The sequence below is a fragment of the Arachis ipaensis genome, chromosome B9, assembly GCF_059453495.1.
Source record: "Arachis ipaensis isolate K30076 ecotype BB chromosome B9, ASM5945349v1, whole genome shotgun sequence".
In the NCBI taxonomy this organism is placed as follows: Eukaryota; Viridiplantae; Streptophyta; class Magnoliopsida; order Fabales; family Fabaceae; genus Arachis; species Arachis ipaensis.
In genome coordinates, this window is record NC_142444.1 from 114,946,506 (window position 1) to 114,971,629 (window position 25,124).

At 36.3% G+C, this 25,124-nt stretch overlaps 2 non-coding genes across 2 annotated transcripts; one reads left to right on the forward strand and one right to left on the reverse strand.

The window, feature by feature from the left end:
• The first annotated feature begins 4,319 nt into the window (after positions 1-4,319).
• LOC148545994 (small nucleolar RNA R71) lies at positions 4,320-4,423 on the forward strand. Its single transcript, XR_015900514.1, has one exon. It is a non-coding gene; the product is annotated as a small nucleolar RNA R71 (small nucleolar RNA).
• A 4,821-nt stretch (positions 4,424-9,244) lies between these two features.
• LOC148545995 (small nucleolar RNA R71) lies at positions 9,245-9,352 on the reverse strand. Its single transcript, XR_015901515.1, has one exon. It is a non-coding gene; the product is annotated as a small nucleolar RNA R71 (small nucleolar RNA).
• Between the last annotated feature and the right edge of the window lie 15,772 nt (positions 9,353-25,124).

Below are 25,124 nucleotides of genomic sequence, written 5' to 3' on the forward strand. Positions count from 1 at the left end.
TTCAGATGAAGAGATCCACCAGCAGAGTGATTTAATGACATCTTGGACAATTCAGACAGACCATCATAGAATATACATAAGATGCTCCATTCTGAAAGCATGTCAGAAGGACACCTTCTGATCAATTGCTTATATCTTTCCCAAGCTTCATAGAGGGATTCACATTCCTTCTATCTGAAGGTTTGGACTTCCACTCTAAGCTTGCTCAACTTTTGAGGTGGAAAGAATTTGGCCATGAAAGTATTGACCAACTTTTCCCAAGAGTTCAGGCTTTCTTTAGGTTGTGAGTCCAACCATATCCTAGCTCTGTCTCTTACATCAAAGAGGAAAAGCATAAGTCTATAGACCTCGGGATTAACCCCATTGGTCTTAACAGTGTCACAGATTTGTAAGAATTCAGCTAAGAACTGATGAGGATCTTCCAATGGAAGTCCATGAAACTTGCAATTCTGCTGCATTAGAGAAACTAATTGAGGTTTAAGCTCAAAGTTGTTTGCTCCAATTGCAGGAATTGAGATGCTTCTTCCATAGAAGTCAGAAGTTAGTGTAGTAAAGTCACCAAGCACCTTCCTTGCATCTCCACCATTGTTGTTATTTTCGGCTGCCATGTCTTCTTCTTTTTTGAAAATTTCTGTAAGGTCCTCTCCAGAGTGTTGTGCTTTAGCTTCTCTTAGCTTCCTCTTCAGAGTCCTTTCAGATTCAGGATCAGCTTCAACAAGAATGTTCTTATCGTTGTTCCTACTCATATGAAAAAGAAGAGAATAGAAAAGAAGAGAAATCCTCTATGTCCCAGTATAGAGATACCTTTATGTGAGTAGAAGAATGGAAGAATAGAAGAATGAGGTAGAGAGGGAATAAGAAGAATTCGAACACAGAGAGAAGGAGAGGGTTCGAATTTTAATAAGAGGAATGTTAGTGAATAAATAAAATAAATAGAAAGAGATGAGAGAGAAGGAGTATTCGAATATTAATTAAAATAAAATAAAAATATTTTTATTTTTATTTTAATTATTAGGTAGAATTCGAAATTATTAAAAGAAATAAAATTAGAATTTAAAATAATTAGTTAAATAAAAAGAATTTTGAAAAAGTGGTTAGTGTTTTTCCAAAATTAGAGAGAGAAAAGTAGTTAGGTAGTTTTGAAAAGGATAAGAAATAGTAAACTTTTTAAAATCAAAACCAACAAGTCAAGTGGTTAATTGAAAAAGATTTGAAAATAAATTTTTAAAAAAATAAGAAGTTAGAAAAAGATTTGAAATTAAGTTTTGAAAAAGATATGATTGAAATTTATTTTGAAAAAGATTTGAAAAAGAAATTTAAAAAGATTTGATTTTGAAAATTAAAGTTGATGACTTGACTAACAAAAAACTAAAAGATATGATTCTAGAATTTAAAGATTGAACCTTTCTTAACAGGAAAGTAACAAACTTGAAATTTTTGAATCAAAACATTAACTGTTAGTAATAATTTCGAAAATTATGAAATAAAATTAAGAAAAAGATTTTTGAAAATTTTATTTTGAGGAATTTTCGAAAACAATGAAAAAAATGAAAAAGATTTGATTTTGAAAAAGATTTGAAAAGATAAAGTTTTTAAATTGAAATTTTGACTTGACTAACAAGAAACAATTAAATTTAAAATTTTTTTTGACTAAATCAACCCAAAATTTTGAAATTTATGAGTAAAATAAGGGAAAGATATTATTTTTGATTTTTTGAATTAATGAAGAGAGAGAAAAATAACAAAATGACACAAGAACACTTTGAAAATCATGATGAACACCAAGAACACTTTGAAGATCATAATGAACATCAAGAACATATTTTTAAAAATTTTTAAGAAAAGAAACACATGCAAGACACCAAACTTAAACATTTTTAATATTTAGACACTATGAATTCGAAATTGCATATGAAAAACAACTAAAAGCACAAAACAAGAAAATCATAAGATTAAACAAACAAAATCATCAAGAACAACTTGAAGATCAAAGAAGAACACAATGCATATATTTTCGAAAATTTTAAGAAAATTAAAACATGCAATTGACACCAAACTTAAAATTTGACACAAGACTCAAACAAGAAACATAAAATTTTTTTTTGGTTTTTATAATTTTATTAAATTTTTTTGTATATTTTTCGAAATTATTTTGGAAAAAGAAAATAAAGAAATTCAAAATTTTTAATAAGAATTCCAGGATTCGCGCAATATTAGTCTAAAGCTTCGGTTCAAAAGAATTAGACATGGCCAAATGGTCAGCCAAGCTTCAGCATAACAAATACAGACATGTCCTTTCTACAATGGAAAGTGGAAACCTCGGTCCAAAAGATTAGACATGGCTTAACAGCCAGCCAGGCTTCAACATATCTCAAGAAGCTCTAGAAATCATTCTTAAAAATTCTGAAGAACAAAATTATTTTTTTGTATTTTTTTCAAAAATAAAAATAAAAAGTTTAAACATAAAATAAAATTACCAAATCTAAGCAACAAGATGAACCGTCAGTTATCCAAACTCGAACAATCCCCAGCAACGGCGCCAAAAACTTGGTGCACGAAATTGTGATCACACTTTTCACAACTCCACACAACTAACCAGCAAGTGCACTGGGTTGTCCAAGTAATACCTTACATGAGTAAGGGTCGATCCCACGAAGATTGTCGGCTTGAAGCAAGCTATGGTCATCTTGTAAATCTCAGTCAGGCGAATTCAATTGGTTATGAGGTTTAGATGATTAAAAGATAAATAAAACATAAAGTAAAATAAAGATACTTATGTAATTCATTGGTGGGAATTTCAGATAAGCGTTTGGAGATGCTTTGTTGCTTCTGAACCTCTGCTTTCCTATTGTCTTCTTCCAATCATGTGTGCTCCTTTCCATGGCAAGCTGTATGATCCTCTCGGATGAATATACCAAGTACGATCTCTACACGGCTAATCAACTGTCGAATTTCTCGTCTCGGATGAAAAATACCAGGTACAGCTACCTCACGGCTAATCATCTGTCGGTTCTCACTAGCATCGGAATAGGACCCTTATCCTTTTGCACACTGTCACTGCGCCCAACATTCGCAAGTTTGAAGCTTGCCACAGTCATCCCTTCCCAGATCCTACTTGGAATACCACAGACAAGGTTTAGACTTTTCGAATCTCAGGAATGGCTGCCAATTGATTCTAGCCTATACCACAAAGATCCTAATCTCACAAACTCGGTCCGTGGATTAGAGATCCAAGAGAATATACTCCGGTTGTTGTCCAATGACTACGTTGAACATCATGTAGACCGCTTTGTGGTTGTCAGGCACGCGGATCTTGGCTAAGAGAGTAACGAAGATAGTGGGTGATTGTCACGGGTCACCCCTTCATTCTGACTTAACTGAATTAAGTACGAGAGTATATCTTGGAGAAGAAGTAAGCGTGAATTGAAAGAGAAACAATAGTACTTGCATTAATTCATGAAGAACAGCAGAGCTCCGCACCTTAATCTATGAGGTGTAGAAACTCTACCGTAGAAAATACATAAGAGAAAAGAGTCTAGGCATGGCCGTGTGGCCAGCCTCCAAGTCCAAGGATGATAATATCATTATCCTCTAATACAATAGTAAAAAGTGCTATTTATACTAAACTAGTTACTAGGGATTACAGAAAATGAATAACTAAGTGCAGATAGTACAGAAATCTACTTCCGGGGCCCACTTGGTGTGTGCTTAGGCTGAGCATTGAAGCTTTCACGTGAATAGGCCATTCTTGGAGTTAAATGCCAGCTTGGGTGCCAGTTTGGGCGTTTAACTCCAGTTCTAGTGCCAGTTCTGGCGTTTTACTCTAGAAAAGGGTCTTTGGTGGGCGTTTAGACGCCAGTTTGGGCCATCAAATCTCGGGCAAAGTATGGACTATTATATATTGCTGGAAAGCCCAAGATGTCTAATTTCAAAAGCATTTGAGATCGCGCCAATTGGGCTTCTGTAGCTCCAGAAAATCTATTTCAAGTGCAGGAGGGTCAGAATCCAACAGCATCTGCAGTCCTTTTTTAGCCTCTGAATAAGATTTTTGCTCAGGTCCCTCAATTTCAGCCAGAAAATACCTGAATTTACAGAAAGACACACAAACTCATAGTAAAGTCCAAAAATATGATTTTTGCATAAAAACTAATAAAAATATAATAAAAAGTAACTTAAACATACTAAAAACTATGTAAAAACAATGCCAAAAATGGTATAAATTATCCGCTCATCAACCACCTATAAAATTATCTAAGCACATCTTGGACATTTCACCCAAATCTTCATAGAAGATATCTAGTTGGGTCCATTTGGAAAACATGTCAGGAGGGCATTGCCTAGTTAGTAGCTTGTACCTCTCCCAAGCTTCATAAAGAGTTTCACCATCCTTCTGCCTGAAGGTCTGAACCTCCACCCTAAGCTTAGTCAGCTTTTTTGGTGGGAAAAATTTAGTCAGAAACTCAGTAACAACCTTGTTCCAAGTATCTAAACTCTCCTTGGGTTGGAAATCTAGCCATAGCTTTGCTCCATCCCTCAGAGCAAACGGGAAGAGCATGAGTTTGTACACCTATGGGTTCATTCTATTTGTCTTCATAGTATAACAAATCTGCAGAAAATTAGAAATAAATTGATTTGGTCTTCGTGGGGGAGACCGTGATACTGGTAGTTTTGTTGCACCATGGTGACTAATTGTGGCTTCAACTCAAAGTTGTTTGCAGCTATAGGAGGCACCACAATGCTTTTTCCATAAAGATCCATAGTAGATGCAGAATAAGAGCCAAGCACTCTCCTTTGATTATCATTCCCATTCGGATTTGCCACATTGGCATTAGCAGCATCATTAGGATCCATAGTGGATTCTGCAGCCTTTTAAAGTCTTGCTTATTGCAAACGCCACCTGAAAGTTCTTTCAAGTTCAGGATCAAAGTCTAAGAGATGTTCTTTGTCTCTGTTCTTATGCATAAATGATGAGCGGATAATTTATACGCTTTTTGGCATTATTTTTAGTATGTTTTTAGTAGGATCTAGTTACTTTTAGGGATGTTTTCATCAGTTTTTATGTTAAATTCACATTTCTGGACTTTACTATGAGTTTGTGTGTTTTTCTGTGATTTCAGGTATTTTCTGGCTGAAATTGAGGGACTTGAGCAGAAATCAGATTCAGAGGTTGAAGAAGGACTGCTGATGCTGTTGGATTCTGACCTCTATGCACTCAAAATGGATTTTCTGGAGCTACAGAACTCAAAATGGCGCGCTTCCAATTGCGTTAGAAATTAGACATCCAGGGATTTCCAGCAATATATAATAGTCCATACTTTGGCCAAGTTTAGACAACACAAACTGGCGTTCAACGCCAGCTCTCTGCCCAAATCTGGCGTCCAGCGCCAGAAAAGGATCCAAAACCAGAGTTGAACGCCCAAACTGGCACAAAAGCTGGCGTTCAACTCCAAGAAGGACCTCTACACGTGCAACACTCAAAGCTCAGCCCAAGAACACACCAAGTGGGCCCCGGAAGTGGATTTATGCAGCAATTACTTACTTCTGTAAACCCTAGTAGCTAGTTTATTATAAATAGGACCTATTACTATTGTATTAGGTATCTTTGATCAGTTGTATGCTATCTTAGATCACGTTTGAGGGCTGGCCTCTCGGCCATGCCTGGACTTTCACTTATGTATTTTTAACGGTAGAGTTTCTACACTCCATAGATTAAGGTGTGGAGCTCTGCTGTTCCTCAAAGATTAATGCAAAGTACTACTGTTTTCTATTCAATTCATCTTATTTCGCTTCTAAGATATTCATTCGCTCTTCAACCTGAATGTGATGAACGTGACAATCATCATCATTCCCTATGAACGCGTGCCTAACAACCACTTCCGTTCTACCTTCAACTGGATGGGTATCTCTTAGATCTCTTAATTGGAATCTTCGTGGTATAAGCTAGAGTGATGGCGGCATTCAAGAGAATCCGGAAGGTCTAAACCTTGTCTATGGTATTCCGAGTAGGATTTAATGATTGAATGACTGTGACGAGCTCCAAACTCACGATTGTTGGGCGTACTGACAGACGCAAAAGGATAGTAAATCCTATTCCAGCATGATCGAGAATCGACAGATGAATAGCCGTGCCGTGACAGGGTGCGTTGACCATTTTCACTGAGAGGATAAGATGAAGCCATTGACAAGGGTGATGCTTCCAGACGATTAGCCGTGCCGTGACAGGGCATTTGGATCATTTTCCCGAGAGAAGACCGAAAGTAGCCATTGACAGTGGTGATGTATCACATAAAGCCAGCCATGGAAAGGAGTAAGACTGATTTGATGAAGATAGCAGGAAAGCAGAAGTTCATAGGAACGAAAGCATCTCTATTCGCTTATCTGAAATTCTCACCAAGGAATTACATAAGTATTTCTATCCTTTATTATTTATCTTTTAATTATCTAATCCAACCACATTTAACCCTATCTGACTGAGATTTGCAAGGTGACCATAGCTTGCTTCATACCAACAATCTCCGTGGGATTCGACCCTTACTCACGTAAGGTATTACTTGAACGACCCAGTGCACTTGCTGGTTAGTTGTGCGAAGTTGTGAACCATGGTATTGGCACCAAGTTTTTGGCGCCATTACCAGGGAAAGAAAGAGCGATGAATTTTACATAATCAAAGTGTAATCACAATTTCTGCGCACCAAGTTTTTGGCGCCGTTGCCGGGGATTGTTCGAGTTTTCGGCAAGCTTTTGGTCCGGTAACATCAGTGCCAAGTTTTATCCGGCAACAACACCAAGTTTTTGGCGCCGTTGCCGGGGATTGTTCGAGTATGGACAACTGATGGTTCATCTTGTTGCTCAGATTAGGTAACTTTCTTTTCGTTTTCTTTTCAAAAAATTTTCAAAAATATTTCAAAAATTTCTCATCTGTTTTCGAAAAAATAAAAATATTTTCAAAAAATATATTTTTATTCAAAATTTTTAAGAATGAATTCTAGTGTTTCATGAAGCATGTGAAGCCTGGCTGGCTGTAAAGCCATGTCTAAATTCTTCTGTACTGAGGCTTCCAACCATCAGCTCTTATACGACTGAAGGGTATGTCAGGCATGTCATGTCTGAATTACATGCTGAAGCTTGGCTGGCCATTGGTCATGTCTAGTGTTTTGGACCGGAGCTTTCATTGAAAGCTTGGCTGGCTAGTGAGCCATGTCTAATTCCTGGACTGAAGCTTTAGACTAACATGGCAAGATTCCTGGAATTCATCTTAAAAATTTTGGAATCCTTATTTTTCTTTTTCATATAATTTTTGAAAAAAAATCCAAAAAAAAAATTAGAAAATCAAAAAAATCAAAAATATTTTTGTGTTTCTTGTTTGAGTCTTGAGTCATATCATAAGTTTGGTGTCAATTGCATATGTATCTTGCATTTTTCGAAAATTCATGCATTCATAGTGTTCTTCATGATCTTCAAGTTGTTCTTGGTAAGTCTTCTTGTTTGATCTTGATGTTTTCTTGTTTTGCATCTTTAGTTGTTTTTCATGTGCATTTTTCGTTTGTTAGAGTCTAAACATGAAAGATTTCTAAGTTTGGTGTCTTACATGTTTTCTTTGCATATAAAAATTTTCAAAAAAATGTTCTTGATGTTCATCATGATCTTTAAAGTGTTCTTGGTGTTCGTCTTGATATTCATAGCATTCTTGCATGCATTCATTGTTTTGATCCAAAAATTTTCATGCATTGCATCATTTTCATGTTTTTCATAAAAATTTCAAAAATCAAAAAAATATCTTTCCCTTTTTCTCTCATCAAATTCGAAAATTTGGGTTGACTTTTTCAAAAATTTTTAAAATCAAGTTGTTTTTTTTTATGAGTCAAATCAAATTTTCAATTTGAAAATCTTATCTTTTTCAAAAATCAAATCTTTTTCATTTTTCTTAGTTATTTTCGAAAATTATAAAAATGTTTTTCAAAAAAATCTTTTTCTTATTTTTATATCAAATTTTCAAAAATAATAACAACAATTAATGTTTTGATTCAAAAATTTTAAGTTTGTTACTTACTTGTTAAGAAAGATTCAAACTTTAAGTTCTAGAATCATATCTTGTGAATCAAGTCATTAATTGTGATTTTTAAAATCAAATCTTTTTCAAAAACTAATTTCAATCATATCTTTTCAAAAATATCTTCTTATCTTATCTTTTTCAAAATCATATCTTTTTCAAAAATTTGATTTTAAAATATCTTTTCTAACTTCTTATCTTCTTATCTTTTCAAAATTGATTTTCAAATTTGTTTCAACTAACTAACTAACTTTTTGTTTGTTTCTTATCTTTTTCAAAACTACTTAACTAACTCTCTCTCTCTCTCTAATTTTCGAAAATATCTCCCCCCCTTTTTCAAAATTTCTTTTTTTATTAATTATTTTAATCTTTGATTTAAAAATTTTCGAAAATTACTAACCTTTTTCAAAAACTATTTTCAAAAATCACTAACTCTTTTTCAAAAATTGTTTTCGAAAATCCTCTCCCTCTCTCAACTTATTCTATTTATTTATTCATCTACTAACATCTCTCCCTCACCCACCAAAAATCCGAACCCTCTCTCTCTCTCTTTCTGAGTTCAGATTTTTTTCTCTTCTTCTTTTCTTCTACTAACAATAAGGAACCTCTTTACTGTGACATAGAGGATTCCTCTTCTTTTCTTTTTCTCTTCTCTTTCTTATGAGCAGGGATAGAGAAAAAGGCATTCTTGTTGAAGCTGATCCAGAACCTGAAAGGACTCTGAAGAGGAAACTAAGAGAAGCTAAATTACAACAATCCAGAGACAACTTGATTGAAAATTTCGAACAAGTAAAGGAGATGGCAGTCGAACCTAACAACAATGCAAGGAGAATGCTTGGTGACTTTACTGCACCAAATTCCAATTTACATGGAAGAAGCATCTCCATTCCTGCCATTGGAGCAAACAACTTTGAGCTAAAACCTCAATTAGTTTCTCTGATGCAGCAGAACTGCAAGTTTCATGGACTTCCATCTGAAGATCCTTTTCAGTTCTTAACTGAATTCTTGCAGATCTGTGATACTGTTAAGACTAATGGAGTAAATCCTGAAGTCTACAGGCTCATGCTTTTCCCTTTTGCTGTAAGAGACAGAGCTAGAGTGTGGTTGGACTCTCAACCCAAAGACAGCCTGAACTCTTGGAATAAGCTGGTCACGGCTTTCTTAGCCAAGTTCTTTCCTCCTCAAAAGCTGAGCAAGCTTAGAGTGGATGTTCAAACCTTCAAACAAAAAGATGGTGAATCCCTCTATGAAGCTTGGGAGAGATACAAAGGACTGACCAAAAAGTGTCCTACTGACATGCTTTCAGAATGGACCATCCTGGATATATTCTATGATGGTTTATCTGAGCTATCAAAGATGTCATTGGATACTTCTGTAGGTGGATTCATTCACCTAAAGAAAACACCTACAGAAGCTCAAGAACTCAATGACATGGTTGCTAATAACCAGTTCATGTACACTTCTGAGAGGAATCCTGTGAGTAATGGGACGCCTATGAAGAAGGGAGTTCTTGAGATTGATACTCTGAATGCCATATTGGCTCAGAACAAAATATTGACTCAGCAAGTCAATATGATTTCTCAGAGTCTGAATGGAGTGCAAGCTGCATCCAACAGTACTCAAGAGGCTTCTTATGAAGAAGAAGCTTATGATCCTGAGAACCCTGCAATAGCAGAGGTGAATTACTTAGGTGAACCTTATGGAAACACCTATAACTCATCATGGAGAAATCATCCAAATTTCTCATGGAAGGATCAAAAGCCTCAACAAGGCTTTAATAATAGTGGAAGAAACAAGTTTAACAATAATAAACCTTTTCCATCATCCACTCAGCAACAGACAGAGAACTCTGAACAAAATACTTCTAATTTAGCAAACTTAGTCTCTGATCTATCTAAGGCCACTGTAAGTTTCATGAATGAAACAAGATCTTCCATTAGAAATCTGGAAGCACAAGTAGGCCAGCTGAGTAAAAAGATCACTGAAATCCCTCCTAGTACTCTCCCAAGCAATACAGAAGAGAATCCGAAAGGAGAGTGCAAGGCCATTGACATAAGCATCATGGCCGAACCTGTGAGGAGAGGAGAAGACGTGAATCCCAAGGAGGAAGACCTCCTGGGACGTCCAGTGATTAATAAGGAGCTTCCCTCTGAGGAACCAAAGGACTCTGAGGCTCATCTAGAGACCATAGAGATTCCATTAACCCTCCTTATGCCCTTCATGAGCTCTGATGAGTATTCCTCTTCTGAAGAGAATGAGGATGTCACTAAAGAGCAAAATGCCAAGTTTTTTGGTGCAATCATGAAGCTGAATGCCAAATTATTTGGTATTGAAACTTGGGAAGATGAACCTCCCTTGTTCATCAATGAACTAAGTGATCTGGATCAACTGACATTGCCTCAGAAGAGACAGGATCCTGGAAAGTTCATAATACCTTGTACCATAGGCACCATGATCTTTAAGGCTGTGTGTGACCTTGGTTCAGGAATAAACCTCATGCCCCTCTCTGTAATAGAGAAACTGGGAATCTATGGGGTGCAAGCTGCTAAAATCTCATTAGAGATGGCAGACAATTCAAGAAAATAGGCTTATGGACAAGTAGAGGACGTGTTAGTAAAGGTTGAAGGCCTTTACATCCCTGCTGATTTCATAGTCCTGGATACTGGAAAGGAAGAGGATGAATCCATCATCCTAGGAAGACCTTTCCTAGCCACAGCAAGAGCTGTGATTGATGTGGACAGAGGAGAATTAATCCTTCAATTGAATGAGGATAACCTTGTGTTTACAACTCAAGGATCTCTCTCTGCATCCATGGAGAGGAAGCATAAAGAACACTACAAGAAAAACACCCATTCAGGTACACTTGAAAAGTGTAGCCAAAAGTAAAAAAAAATGATGCCTTAGGCTACGGCTATGCTTTTTGGGCTACGGCTACGCTTTTTGGAGTGATTCCTATTCGGCCGTTGCCTATTCTCAAAAGCTACGCTTTTCTGCACCAAGGGCTACGCTTTTGGCCTTTGAGAATAGGCTACGCTTTTCAAGTGATGCTGTCCAGAACCAAAGGCTACACTTTTCAGCTTTTATTTTTCCAGAATAGGCTACGCTTTTCAACACTACTGCATCACTTGTAAAGCGTAGCCACATTGTATACCATAGCTACTTTTTATAAGCGTAGCCTTAAGTCCCTCTTTTTTTTTTTTTGTATACTATAGCTACTGTATATAAGTGTAGCCTTAGGTCTCGTTTTTTTTTTTTTTTTTTTTGTATACTATAGCTACTGTATATAAGTGTAGCCTTAGGTCTCGTTTTTTTTTTGTATACTATAGCTACTGTATATAAGTGTAGCTTTAGGTATTTTTTTCTATATATATATATATATATATAATAATTATTAATACAACATAATAATTAATATGATTACATGTATAATAATTTTGTATTTTTATTTAAATGAGTTGAATATTACAAAATAAAAATAAATACATAATTATACTAAATAATTTCTTTATATAATAAAAATTATCTCTAACAAAAATATATTTATAATATTGATCCAAAAGTACAAGAATGAAGTTAATTGGAAAAATTCATACATCTCAAACTAAAGTAAGCATAGCCATATCAAAACCATAATATCACTTAGCCAATAAAAGTATCTTCTAATAAAAATCATTAGTCATTAGTCAGCCTGATAATCCATACTTCTTCAAGAGTTCTAATTTCTCCTTGTAGGATTGATCAGATTTCTTGAGTACTTCTTCAAGAGTTCTAATTTCTCCTTGTAGGATTGATCAAATTTCTTGAGTGACACTGACAACTCAACTGAATCACAAGGATTGGCGCCTTCCCTTGGAACAAACCCATACAATAATAGAAGCTCCCCATTTGATTTTTTTCCATATGAAATGAACACCTAGGTAGTATGATACAAGTAGTCAAATCTAATCTTTGGACTTAATGCTTAAACTACTCCGATGATGCCATACTGGTGAAAAATATCATGATCAAATAAAGCTTTAATCAATTAATAGCTTATCATTTTGTTTGGAACTTGTTTGCTTTGTGCTAACTTTATCCTAGATAACAAATTCCAATCTTTCAATCTATGTTTACCTGCTCACCTGGTTGATACGGCCGATCTGTAGTAAAGACAATTCCCTTTGATAAATTATCATAATCCAAAAAGGTATCCACCTAAACCAGTGAAAAGAAACTGGAGTTAGAAAATTTTTCATGGGCAAAATCATAAACACCAAGCAACCCTCAATACTAAACAGTTAAACAGAGCAGGTAGAACAACCCTCAATACTAAACCACCAAGCAACCCCATTTATTAGGATGACCAACCAAAAGACAGATCCAAGCTAACACTTGTGCATTTTAAGTAATTCAGAAAAAAGGAAAAAAAGTCACACACAGACACACATATCCTTCAGAAGACCAGAAAATCAGAACCCAGATTTCATAACCATAATAAAAAAAACTATATGAGAATTATATGGGAGCATAACAACAATAAAAAAATGTCTATGTATAGATTCTGTTTACCCTGGTTGATTGGCTTGTTTCTGAAATGCTACATATATCTCAGTTAATAAAACATATCACGTTCTAAATAATCATCACCCTAATCAAAAGAAAGTACAGACCTCAATGAGAAAATAAAGATAGGTACCTAATGGTAACTTCATCCCAGCCTTAGTGATTTCATAAGGGATAGTAGATGGATTTTTTGTTACAAACAATTGCCGGGGAACTCCAACCTTGCCTAAAATCAAAAGTTAAAGAGTAGTTCAACCACTAATCCAATTTACCATAATAGAAACAGTTTCACTCTAAAACATTGCAAGAAAATAACTTCTTGTTATATTAGCTAAAATGACTTAATAGTTAATACTTGTGCATTAGGATGACCAACCAAAAGACAGAGATCCAAGCTAACACTTGTGCATTTTAAGTAATTCAGAAAAAAAGGAAAAAAACCACACACACACACACATATCCTTCAGAAGACCAGAAAATCAGAACCCAGATGTCATAACCATAATAAAAAAAACTATTATTATTATTATATTAATATAAGAAAAATAAATAAATTAATCAAATTGAAATACCCAGTCCGGGGTACAGATTAAAATTGGAAAAAGCACCAGAAATATCTTCACTTGAGGTGATTTAAGTGGGAAAAATTTAAAAAAAAAGGTTTACCAGAATGAGCAAGTTTATTGACACAGGTGTGCCTACTCAAACGCTGCGTTTCCTGTTGAGATCAAAGAGACAGAGAGAGAGTGATCAAAATAATCTAAAGCTCATGGCAGCCACCAAATTTTGCTCCTGAAAAGGAAATACAATTTCGGACGAAGAAAATTATTAATCCTCAACATGCATTTGGATTCAGTATCAATGAATAAGCTAATGAAAAAACCAACCATGAACAAAAGGAGAAATGATACATATTGATATTCCTAGATATTGTAGTATAAAAAAACCTAAAAACAATCAAATTTCAATAAACTAAGTTGGCAAAGTATTGGCAAAGTTTAGGGAAATGTTAAAAGAAAGCAGTTGACTTATGAATGATGGAATAACTCGCCCATCATTACTCAAAAAGCAAAACAAGTACAAGAGTAGCAGTAGCAATTAACAGAAACGGAAGAGAAGATGAAGATGAATGTGGTTTTTCATTTTGGAGTTTAGGATTTTATATTGGAGAAATGAAATTGAGCCTTGTAAAGGATAGTAGTGTAGAGAATGGTTAGTTAGCTTGTGACTTAATAAAACTGTTAAGGCAATTAAGAATCTAATAGATTTTTCATATTAGGCAAAGCTGTTAGTTACTCATATTATTAATGTATAAATAGGAGTGCAAGTCTTGCTCCTAAAACACAATCAATAATATTGCTACTTGATATGAAAAATCAAATGTTTCTTCACTATATAGTAGTAGAGAAATACTAATCTACCACTTTATAGACACAAACACACTCAGAACGTAGCTTATCTTTAAGCAGTCTAAAGAACATAAAAATACATTGAAACAAATAAATTGCTTGTCTTTTAAGCACCAAAATTTTTAAAAAGCAGAGATGCACAAGTTTCTTGTCTTTCAAGTACTAAAAATTCTAATATGCAGTATTTACAAAGGCCTGGGAGAAACCTTCATTACTTTGTTCAACCCCACAAAATTTATGGTTATTCTTTGCATACAAGTGAAATATGAGTGATTTTGAAATTTTAATTATGAAGGCAACAGCATAACTAGTGAGTTGCTTTTCAGTGCATGTAATTCCTAACATTTGTAGGTGAACTAAATTGAAATCTCAACTCTTAGCATTGCTTAGAAATTGTGCAAGACTGCAAATTACCATTTTCACCAACAATAATGACTCAGAAATTCCCTTTGTTAACCACATGCTACTTAACAGTTAAATCTTATACGTATACTCCATATTAGTAACCATAGAAACACAAGGTTCAAGTCTACAATTGACTGAGTATGAAAGAAACTATCCTCACTATATGTAGTAAAAGGCTTAATGTGATAGAAATTATAGTACACAACTAACAAAAGGTACTTCCCTCAGAAGTAAGGGCTGGAAGATCAATAAGATAAGAAAAGCATAACCAACTTACTATACAAGTGAAAGATAATCATCAGAATCTATCAAAATTGCAGAAGTTTGGGGCAGGCCCCAAACCATTCAAGAAGAAAAAGAAAATTACCTTTCTGAAGCATGATCCCATCATCAACTGAACTATCAACTTCATTACCACTGATACCAGTACCATATCCTAAACCAGTCAAGCTTGATGAGTAACTAGGCATTGGAAACTCTTCCAGAATTCTAAAGTGTGACCAGTGAATCCCATCAAAGTCATCATCTTTTCCAAATTCCTGAGAAGGGTACTGCTCAAAAAGTGATTATCGTGAATTCAGAAAGAGACGAAACGATGGGTTAAGATATGGTGGCGTCAACAAAGAGTATAGCAGATCAATCAAGTAAAGTTAATTATCGTGAATTCAGAAATTACTAAAAATGACAAAACTTGGAACAGTATAAAATAACAAAGTCACCCAAGTATTTCTCTCCATAAGTCGATCAAGGAAAAAAAAATCATATTTTTAAATAAATATCAGTCAAACTAACATTAACCAATTTGTTATTTTTTACTAAAAATATATAAAAAAATGTTTATGGATGAAAAACTGATTCTTGATGTGTTGATCAATCACTCACAGACCATAAATATAAAATATTTAAGTATATAACCTATTATAAACCATCACAACAATGGAATAGCAGGTGGACTAGTTGAAACTCAGACCAAGATACACAACAAAAGCAAGAAAGTATAAGATAAATTGAAACTCAGACCAAGATACACAACAAAAGCAAGAAAGTACAAGATACACAACTCTGACCAACGGGTCACACACAAAACCTAACTTACATGGAATTTAGGTGATTCTAGAGCTTCAAATCTAGTATTTTTATAGCAAAAAGCTCAAATTTCCAAACCCAGAATCAATTTTCCGAACCAACAATGAGCTAGGATCAAGCAAAAATGAAAATTAACATAGCAACAGCACCAAAACTCATTTCAATTAATCCATAAAGATTGGAACTTTTAACAGTAAGACAATAATTTTGCATGCAGAATTAGGTATTGGATGGAATCAAAACTATGCAGAATTGGCCTAAGATGCCATGAACAAAACACCAAACAAATTACTCGAATCTAATTAACTAAATACAGTTCAATACAAATGTCACACATTATTTAAGGGATCAGACTTTCACAGCCATATTTTATTTTATTTGAGTTCATCAAGAATCCAAAAAATTTAGCTTGAGACCTAATAATAAGAATTGAAACTACACAATACTTGAAACTATTAATTAGTAGAATTGAAAGAAAAAGAAAACCAATAATAAGCAACAAACATGATAAGCAACTCATCTTGGTATTCCTGTGCAGCAACTAATCATGGACAAACTCACCTGTGTTAATGGAATAAAACCCCTAAATTCACGAGTTCTCCTGTGCTGCAACAATAGCATGCATGTTCATCAATTCACGATGTCACAGATTATTGTACCAAAACCCCCAAATTGAAACCTAAAATCAGAACCCTAACCTCACGAATGAAGAAAGCTTTCAGTTGAGCGCAGAGTCTTCGTGATGTGACCGCGCAGCGAAGAGAAGCGACGATGAAGATAAGTGGGGAAGATGAGTGAGCACAGAGTCTTCCTGGAGTGGTGAGTGGTGACGCCGTGAGTGGTGAGTGGTGATGACAAACGCTTTTCTCTGATTTGAGGGTGATGACGGTGGTGAGGGCGGCGCAGCGACGGTCAGTAATGCAGCAATGTGGAGAGTGGTGAGTGCGGGTGAGTGGTGCGTGGGGGCGACGACGGTCAATGGCGAGAGTGAGAGGTCAATGACGAGAGCGAGAGTGAGAGGGTCAATGGCGAGAGTGAAGAGAGTGAATGGGGGGCGACGATGGTGAGCTTTGGAGGCAGGGTTTCTTCCTTGCGACGGTGCCTGAGTGACCTTTCCAGGGTTTCTGAAAGGAGATGATGAAGGTGCTTTGGCTTGAGTGAGATTTGGAGGGAATAATGGATAAAAAATTTTACTTAGTAAAAATTTTACTTAGTAAAAATTTTACTAAGTGTCATCATCAGTTTGCTTTTTGCTTTCAGGAAAAAGAGGGAAAAAATTTACTAAGTGTAAGTTTTTGGCTCTAGATACATTAGGCATCACTTTTAAAATGCACCCAAAATTTAACAAATAGGCTACCCTTTAAAAGCGTCTCCTTTGATACGAAAAGTGAACCTATAGATATCAACCTACGGCTACGCTTTATAAGTGATTTCTATAATACCTAAGGCTACGCTTTTTAAATGATGCCGTATTTGTGTATCCTTTTCTCTTATAAAAAGGCAACACGGAGAAAAGCGTAGCCTATTCTATGAATAGGCTACGCTTTTCAAATGTAGCTTAAAAAAAGTGTGGCTGAATGGGTATTTTTCTTGTAGTGGAACTTCTCTCAAAGCAGAGTCAAACAAAGCCCCCACAGTCAAACTCTAAGTTTGGTGTTGGGAGGCCACAACCAAACTCTAAGTTTGGTGTTGAACTCCCATATCCAAACTCTAAGTTTGGTGTTGGAGAGTCTCAACAATGCTCTGAACATCTGTGAGGCTCCATAAGAGCCCACTGTCAAGCTATTGACATTAAAGAAGCGCTTGTTGGGAGGCAACCCAATGTCTATTTATCTAATTTTGTTTTTGTTTTTCATGTTTTATTAGGTTCATGATCATGTGGAGTCACAAAATAAATATAAAAATTGGAAACAGAATCAAAAACAGCAGAAGAAAAATCACACCCTAGAGGAAGCACCTGCCTGGCGTTCAACGCCAGAACAGAGCATGGTTCTGGCGCTGAACGCCCAAAATGGGCAGCATCCTGGCACTGAACGCCCAGAACAAGCATGGTTCTGGCGTTCAACGCCAGAAATGGCAACAAATGGGCGTTGAACGCCCAAAATGGGCACCAACCTGGCGCTGAACGCCCAGAGTTGTGTGCAAGGGCATTTTACATGCCTAATGGGTGCAGGGATGTAAATCCTTGACACCTCAAGATCTGTGGATCCCACAGGATCATCTCAGGATCTGTGGACCCCACAGGATCATCTCAGGATCTGTGGACCCCACAGGATCCCCACTACCTCCATTCACCTCTTCTCACCCCTCTTTCACACAATCCCATAAACACTCTTCCCCAAAACCCTTCACCTATCACATCCACTCACTCTTCCCAATAAACCTACCTCATAAACTCCACCTACCTTCAAAAATTCAAAACCAATTTCCCACCCAAACCCACCCATATGGCCGAACCTTAACCCCCCTCCCTTCCCTATATAAAGCCCTCCATTCTTCATCAAATTCACACAACACACCCCTCTACACCCTTCTTGGCCGAAACACTTCCCACTCTCCCTCTCCTCCATTTCTTCTTCTTCTTCATCTATTCTTTCTCTTATTGCTCGAGGGCGAGCAAAATTCTAAGTTTGGTGTGGTAAAAGCATAAGCTTTTTGTTTTTCCATTACCATTGATGGCACCTAAGACCGGAGAATCCTCTAAAAAGAGGAAAGGGAAGACAAAAGCTTCCACATCTGAGTCATGGGAGATGGAAAGGTTCATCTCCAAAGCCCATCAAGACCACTTCTATGATGTTGTGGCCAAGAAGAAGGTGATCCCTGAGGTCCCTTTCAAACTCAAAAGAAATGAGTATCCGGAGATCCGACATGAAATTGAAAGAAGAGGTTGGGAAGTTCTAACAAATCCCATCCAACAAGTCGGCATCCTGATGGTTCAAGAGTTCTATGCCAATGCATGGATCACCAAGAACTATGATCAAAGTAAGAACCCGGATCCAAAGAACTATGTTACAATGGTTCGGGGGAAATACTTGGATTTTAGTCCGGAAAATGTGAGGTTGGCGTTTAACTTGCCTATGATGCAAGGAGATGAACAACCCTACACTAGAAGGGTCAACTTTGATCAAAGGTTGGACCAAGTCCTTATGGACATATGTGTAGAAGGAGCTCAATGGAAGATTGACTCCAAAGGCAAGCTGGTTCAACTAAGAAGATTGGACCTCAAGCCTGTAGCTAGAGGATGGTTGGAGTTCATTCAATGTTCAATCATCCCCACTAGCAACCGGTCTGAAGTTACTATAGACCGGGCCAGCATGATCCATAGCATCATGATTGGAGAAGAGGTGGAAGTTCATGAGATTATACCTCAAGAACTCTACAAGGTGGCTGACAAGTCCTCCACTATGGCAAGGTTAGCCTTTCCTCACCTCATTTGCCACCTATGCAATTCGGCTGGGATTGACATAGAGGGAGATCTCCTCATTAAAGAGGACAAGCCCATCACTAAGAAGAAGATGGAGCAAGCAAGAGAGCCCATTCATGGAGCTCAAGAGGCGCAAGAAGCTCAATACCATGAGATCCCGGAGATGCCTCAATTGCACTTTCCTTCACAAAATTATTGGGAGCAAATCAACACCTCCCTAGGAGAATTGAGTTCCAATATGGGACAACTAAGGGTGGAACATCAAGAGCACTCCATCATGCTCCATGAAATAAGAGAAGATCAAAAAGCAATGAGGGAGGAGCAACAAAGACAAGGAAGAGAAATAGAAGAGCTCAAGGACATCATTGGTTCCTCAAGGAGTAAACGCCACCATCACTAAGGTGGATTCATTCCTTGTTCTTATTTCTTCTGTTTTTCGTTTTCTATGTTAAGTGCTTATCCATGTTTGTGTCTTCATTACATGATCATTAGTATTTAGTAACATTGTCTTAAAGTTATGAATGTCCTATGAATCCATCACCTCTCTTAAATGAAAAATGTTTTAATTCAAAAGAACAAGAAGTACATGAGTTTCGAATTTATCCTTGAACTTAGTTTAATTATATTGATGTGGTGACAATGCTTCTTGTTTTCTGAATGTATGCTTGAACAGTGCATATGTCTTTTGAAGTTGTTGTTTAAGAATGTTAAATATGTTGGCTCTTGAAAGAATGATGACTAGGAGACATGTTATTTGATAATCTGAAAAATCATAAAAATGATTCTTGGAGCAAGAAAAAGCAGCAAAGAACAAAGCTTGCAGAAAAAAAAAGAAAAAAAAATAGGCGAAAAAAATGGAAAGAAAAAGAAAAAGCAAGCAGAAAAAGCCAATAACCCTTAAAACCAAAAGGCAAGGGCAAATAAAAAGGATCCCAAGGCTTTGAGCATCAGTGGATAGGAGGACCTAAAGGAATAAAATCCTGGTCTAAGCGGCTAAACCAAGCTGTCCCTAACCATGTGCTTGTGGCGTGAAGGTGTCAAGTGAAAACTTGAGACTGAGAGGTTAAAGTCAAGGTCCAAAGCAAAAGAAGAGTGTGCTTAAGAACCCTGGACACCTCTAATTGGGGACTTTAGCAAAGCTGAGTCACAATCTGAAAAGGTTCACCCAATTATGTGTCTGTGGCATTTATATATCCGGTGGTAATACTGGAAAACAAAGTGCTTAGGGCCACGGCCAAGACTCATAAAAAAGCTGTGTTCAAGAATCATCATACTGAACTAGGAGAATCAATAACACTATCTAAACTCTGAGTTCCTATAGATGCCAATCATTCTGAACCTCAATGGATAAAGTGAGATGCCAAAACTATTCAAGAGGCAAAAAGCTATAAGTCCCGCTCATATAATTAAAGCTATGTTTCATTAATAGTTTGGAATTTATAGTATATTCTCTTCTTTTTATCCTATTTGATTTTCAGTTGCTTGGGGACAAGCAACAATTTAAGTTTGGTGTTGTGATGAGCGGATAATTTATACGCTTTTTGGCATTATTTTTAGTATGTTTTTAGTAGGATCTAGTTACTTTTAGGGATGTTTTCATTAGTTTTTATGTTAAATTCACATTTCTGGACTTTACTACGAGTTTGTGTGTTTTTCTGTGATTTCAGGTATTTTCTGGCTGAAATTGAGGGACTTGAGCAGAAATCAAATTCAGAGGTTGAAGAAGGACTACTGATGCTGTTGGATTCTGACCTCCCTGCACTCAAAATGGATTTTCTGGAGCTACAGAACTTAAAATGGCGCGCTTCCAATTGAGTTGGAAATTAGACATCCAGGGATTTCCAGCAATATATAATAGTCCATACTTTGGCCAAGTTTAGATGACGCAAATTGGCGTTCAACGCCAGCTCTCTGCCCAAATCTGGCGTCCAGCGCCAGAAAAGGATCCAAAACCAGAGTTGAACGCCCAAACTGGCACAAAAGCTGGCGTTCAACTCCAAGAAGGACCTCTACACGTGCAACACTCAAAGCTCAGCCCAAGAACACACCAAGTGGGCCCCGGAAGTGGAGTTATGCATCAATTACTTACTTCTGTAAACCCTAGTAGCTAGTTTATTATAAATAGGACCTATTACTATTGTATTAGGTATCTTTGATCAGTTGTATGCTATCTTAGATCACGTTTGAGGGCTGGCCTCTCGGCCATGCCTGGACTTTCACTTATGTATTTTTAACGGTAGAGTTTCTACACTCCATAGATTAAGGTGTGGAGCTCTGCTGTTCCTCAAAGATTAATGCAAAGTACTACTGTTTTCTATTCAATTCATCTTATTTCGCTTCTAAGATATTCATTCGCTCTTCAACCTGAATGTGATGAACGTGACAATCATCATCATTCCCTATAAACGCGTGCCTGACAACCACTTCCGTTCTACCTTCAACTGAATGAGTATCTCTTAGATCTCTTAATCGGAATCTTCGTGGTATAAGCTAGAATGATGGCGGCATTCAAGAGAATCCGGAAGGTCTAAACCTTGTCTGTGGTATTCCGAGTAGGATTCAATGATTGAATGACTGTGACGAGCTCCAAACTTGCGATTGTTGGGCATAGTTACAGACGCAAAAAGATAGTAAATCTTATTCCAGCATGATCGAGAACCGACAGATGAATAGTCGTGCCGTGACAGGGTGCGTTGACCATTTTCACTGAGAGGATAAGATGAAGGCATTGACAAGGGTGATGCCTCCAGACGATTAGCCGTGCCGTGACAGGGCATTTGGATCATTTTCCCGAAAGAAGACCGAAAGTAGCCATTGACAGTGGTGATGTATCACATAAAGCCAGCCATGGAAAGGAGTAAGACTGATTGGATGAAGATAGCAGGAAAGCAGAAGTTCTGAGGAATGAAAGCATCTCTATTCGCTTATCTGAAATTCTCACCAAGGAATTACATAAGTATTTCTATCCTTTATTATTTATCTTTTAATTATCTAATCCAACCACATTTAACCCTATCTGACTGAGATTTGCAAGGTGACCATAGCTTGCTTCATACCAACAATCTCCATGGGATTCGACCCTTACTCACGTAAGGTATTACTTGGACGACCCAGTGCACTTGCTGGTTAGTTGTGCGAAGTTGTGAACCATGGTATTGGCACCAAGTTTTTGGCGCCATTACCAGGGAAAGAAAGAGCGATGAATTTTACATAATCAAAGTGTAATCACAATTTCTGCGCACCAATAAACAAACAGAAGACAAGAAAGGACGGGAATCTCTACGTCAGAGTGCAGAGAATTCCCTGTGAGGTACTTGTGTAAAATAATAAAATAAAAATACTAAATAAAATAAATAAATAAATTTCGAAAATTATAGGTAGAAATAAGACAGAAAAAATTTGAAATTAACAAGAAAAATAAACAGGAAAAATTAAAATAAAAATAAAGAGGGGACACCAAACTTAATTTCAGAAATTAAGAAAAATTACTAGTAATAAATTCAAAAATAATAAGGTAGAAATTAAATAAAAAATTAAAATTAAAACACCTAATCTAAGCAATCAAACAACTAATAGTTGTTAATCACTGTCAATCCCCGGCAACGGCACCAAAAACTTGGTGCGGAATTTATAACCCACAAACTAACTAGCAAGTGTACCGGGTCGTGCCAAGTAATACCTCAGGTGAGTGAGGGTCGATCCCACGAGGATTGATGGACTAAGAAACAATGGTTAAATGAATTACTTAGTTAGACAAACAGAAGATAGTTTTGAGGGTTCAAAACGCATTAAACAGATGACAGAAAAATAAATAAGTTGGGAATAAAATATGGAGGGCAGTTAAGGCTTCAGAGTTATCTATTTTCTGGATTGACTTTTCTTATTAATTTATTTTAATCATGTAAGATTTAATTCATGGCAACTATATTTGACTAGACCCTAATTCCTTAGACCTTTCTAGTCTCTAACTTTCATCAATAGCCAATTCCTTGGTCAATTAATTCCAATTAGAGGGTGAAGTTCAATTCTAGTTATATGCCACAGAAATCCTAATTACCCAAATATAAGAGGATTATATGTCACGTATCCGTTAAATTTAGATAAACTAGAAATTTAGGAGAATTTATTTTCAAACTGTTGTTCAAGTAAAGAGCTTTTCCAAGTTATACAAGAACTCAATTAGAAAAAGGGTCATACTTCCGTTCCACCCAAATTCATAAAATAAAGAACGAAAACAATTCTTGAAATATAAATCAATACATAAATTAAAATACAAAAATAATAGTATCAATCCATACAATAGACAGAGCTCCTAACCTTAACAGTGGAGGTTTAGTTGCTCATGGTTCAAAGAGAAAAATAAGGATTCTGATAAAATGTATTTTGGCTGAGGTGGAATCCCAAGTTAACTAATTCCCATCCCCTTATATCTAATCCTAATTAATTTAAAATCTATCTTCTAAAACTAAAAATAATATTTTTTCCTATTTTAAAATAAAAGTTTAAATCAGAATTTAAGATCAGCAATTTCTGCGTTTTGTGCATGTGGCGCATGTCACGCGTACGCGTCAATCACGCATACGTGTCGATGGTCTTCTTCGCGTGTCACGCATACGCGTCAGGTACGCGCACGCGTCGCTGTGCAACTTCGCTTTTCACGTGTACGCGTCAGGTACGCACATGCGTCGCCATGGAAAACTCCAAATCACGCGCACGCGTTAGGTAGGCGCACGCGTCGCTCCTCGCTCTCATCTCCTTTAATTCTTGTGCTGATTCCATTTGTACAAGCTTCCTCTCCATCCTCCAAGCCATTCTTGCCCTATATAGCCTTCTTCTCTTTTTCTGTGGAAGCTCCATTAAATCCAACCAAATGCTACCTAAAATAAATAGAATTGCTCAAGACTCAAAGTAGCATCCATAGTAGCTAAAAGATAATTAATTCTTGATTAAACTCAACAATTTAGATACAAATTCACTAGGAAAAGACAGGAAAGATGCTCACGCATAAGCAACCCAGGCATAAGTATATATTATTTTAGTTTTATTTCAGTTTTATTTTAGTTTGATTTCATTTTATCATTCATTGATTTTCAAAGTTTTCCTAGGTTTTTGAATTTTTGTGATCATATACAGTGCTTAAAACAGGGATAGGAAGACTCAGACAAAAAAACAGAACACCTTGGAGGATCTATATGCTGAGGGCATTCGCATGTAAAGTTTTGATCCCCTTGGGGCGTTTCACGTCCATAATGGGCATCAAACACCACCAAGGGGGTGATCTTCTTGTCCCTTCCCATTTTCAATTTTTTTTGCTTGGGGTCAAGCAAACTTTTTAAGTTTGGTATTGCAAAGCGAGCTCTAAGTTTATATTAACATCAATGGCACCAAAGGGAGGTGAATCATCACAGAAGAGCACAGCCTGAGCAGCCACCAACACTGAGGTGGTTGAGTTTAATTTTCCCTTTCTTTCTATTTTTGAGTATTTCATTCTATTTTATGTTTTCCTTTTTAGGCTTGCATGATCACTCTTAGGATTTCTTTGCTTTAGTAGTTTATTTTTGAAAATTTTTTTTGTTTGAAGATGTCTCATGTATTGTCCACTAAGCTTAAAAGAAAATATTTTGAAAAGGAAGTAGTAAAATACATGAGATTTGAGTTATATATTATGAGTTATTCTAGTTACCTAGATATGGTGGCACTATCTCTATTCCTGAATGTACGAATTAACTGTGCATATTTGATATTGAAGTTGAGTATATTAGTTCTTGAGGAACAGGAGCTTAGAGAAGTATTATAGATTCTCTAAAATAAGAAGAGATTTAATTCTTGAAGCAAAACAAATAGCAAAAATAAATAAAAAGAAAAATCAAAAGAAAAAGGTCCAAGTCTTTTAGCATCAATGGTTAGGAGGGTCAGAACTAATCTAAAGGCTCAAAAGAGTGGTTTTCCCTAACCATATGCTTGTGGTGTGAAAGTGTCAAGTAACCCTTGAGACTGAGAACTTAAAGTCATGACCCAATGCTGTTACAGAGTATGCCTAAGGCTTTGAGAATCACTATTTGGGAGAAAAAGGAAGAAAAACTTGAACCCAATGAGTTCTCCAGTTAAGTGCTTGTGGTGTTCTTGTTTCAAGTTAAGCTTGAAGACAAAACACTTAGAGTCATGGCTAGGCTCAAGGTGAAAAGCACCAAAGAAAGAAAATAAAAAA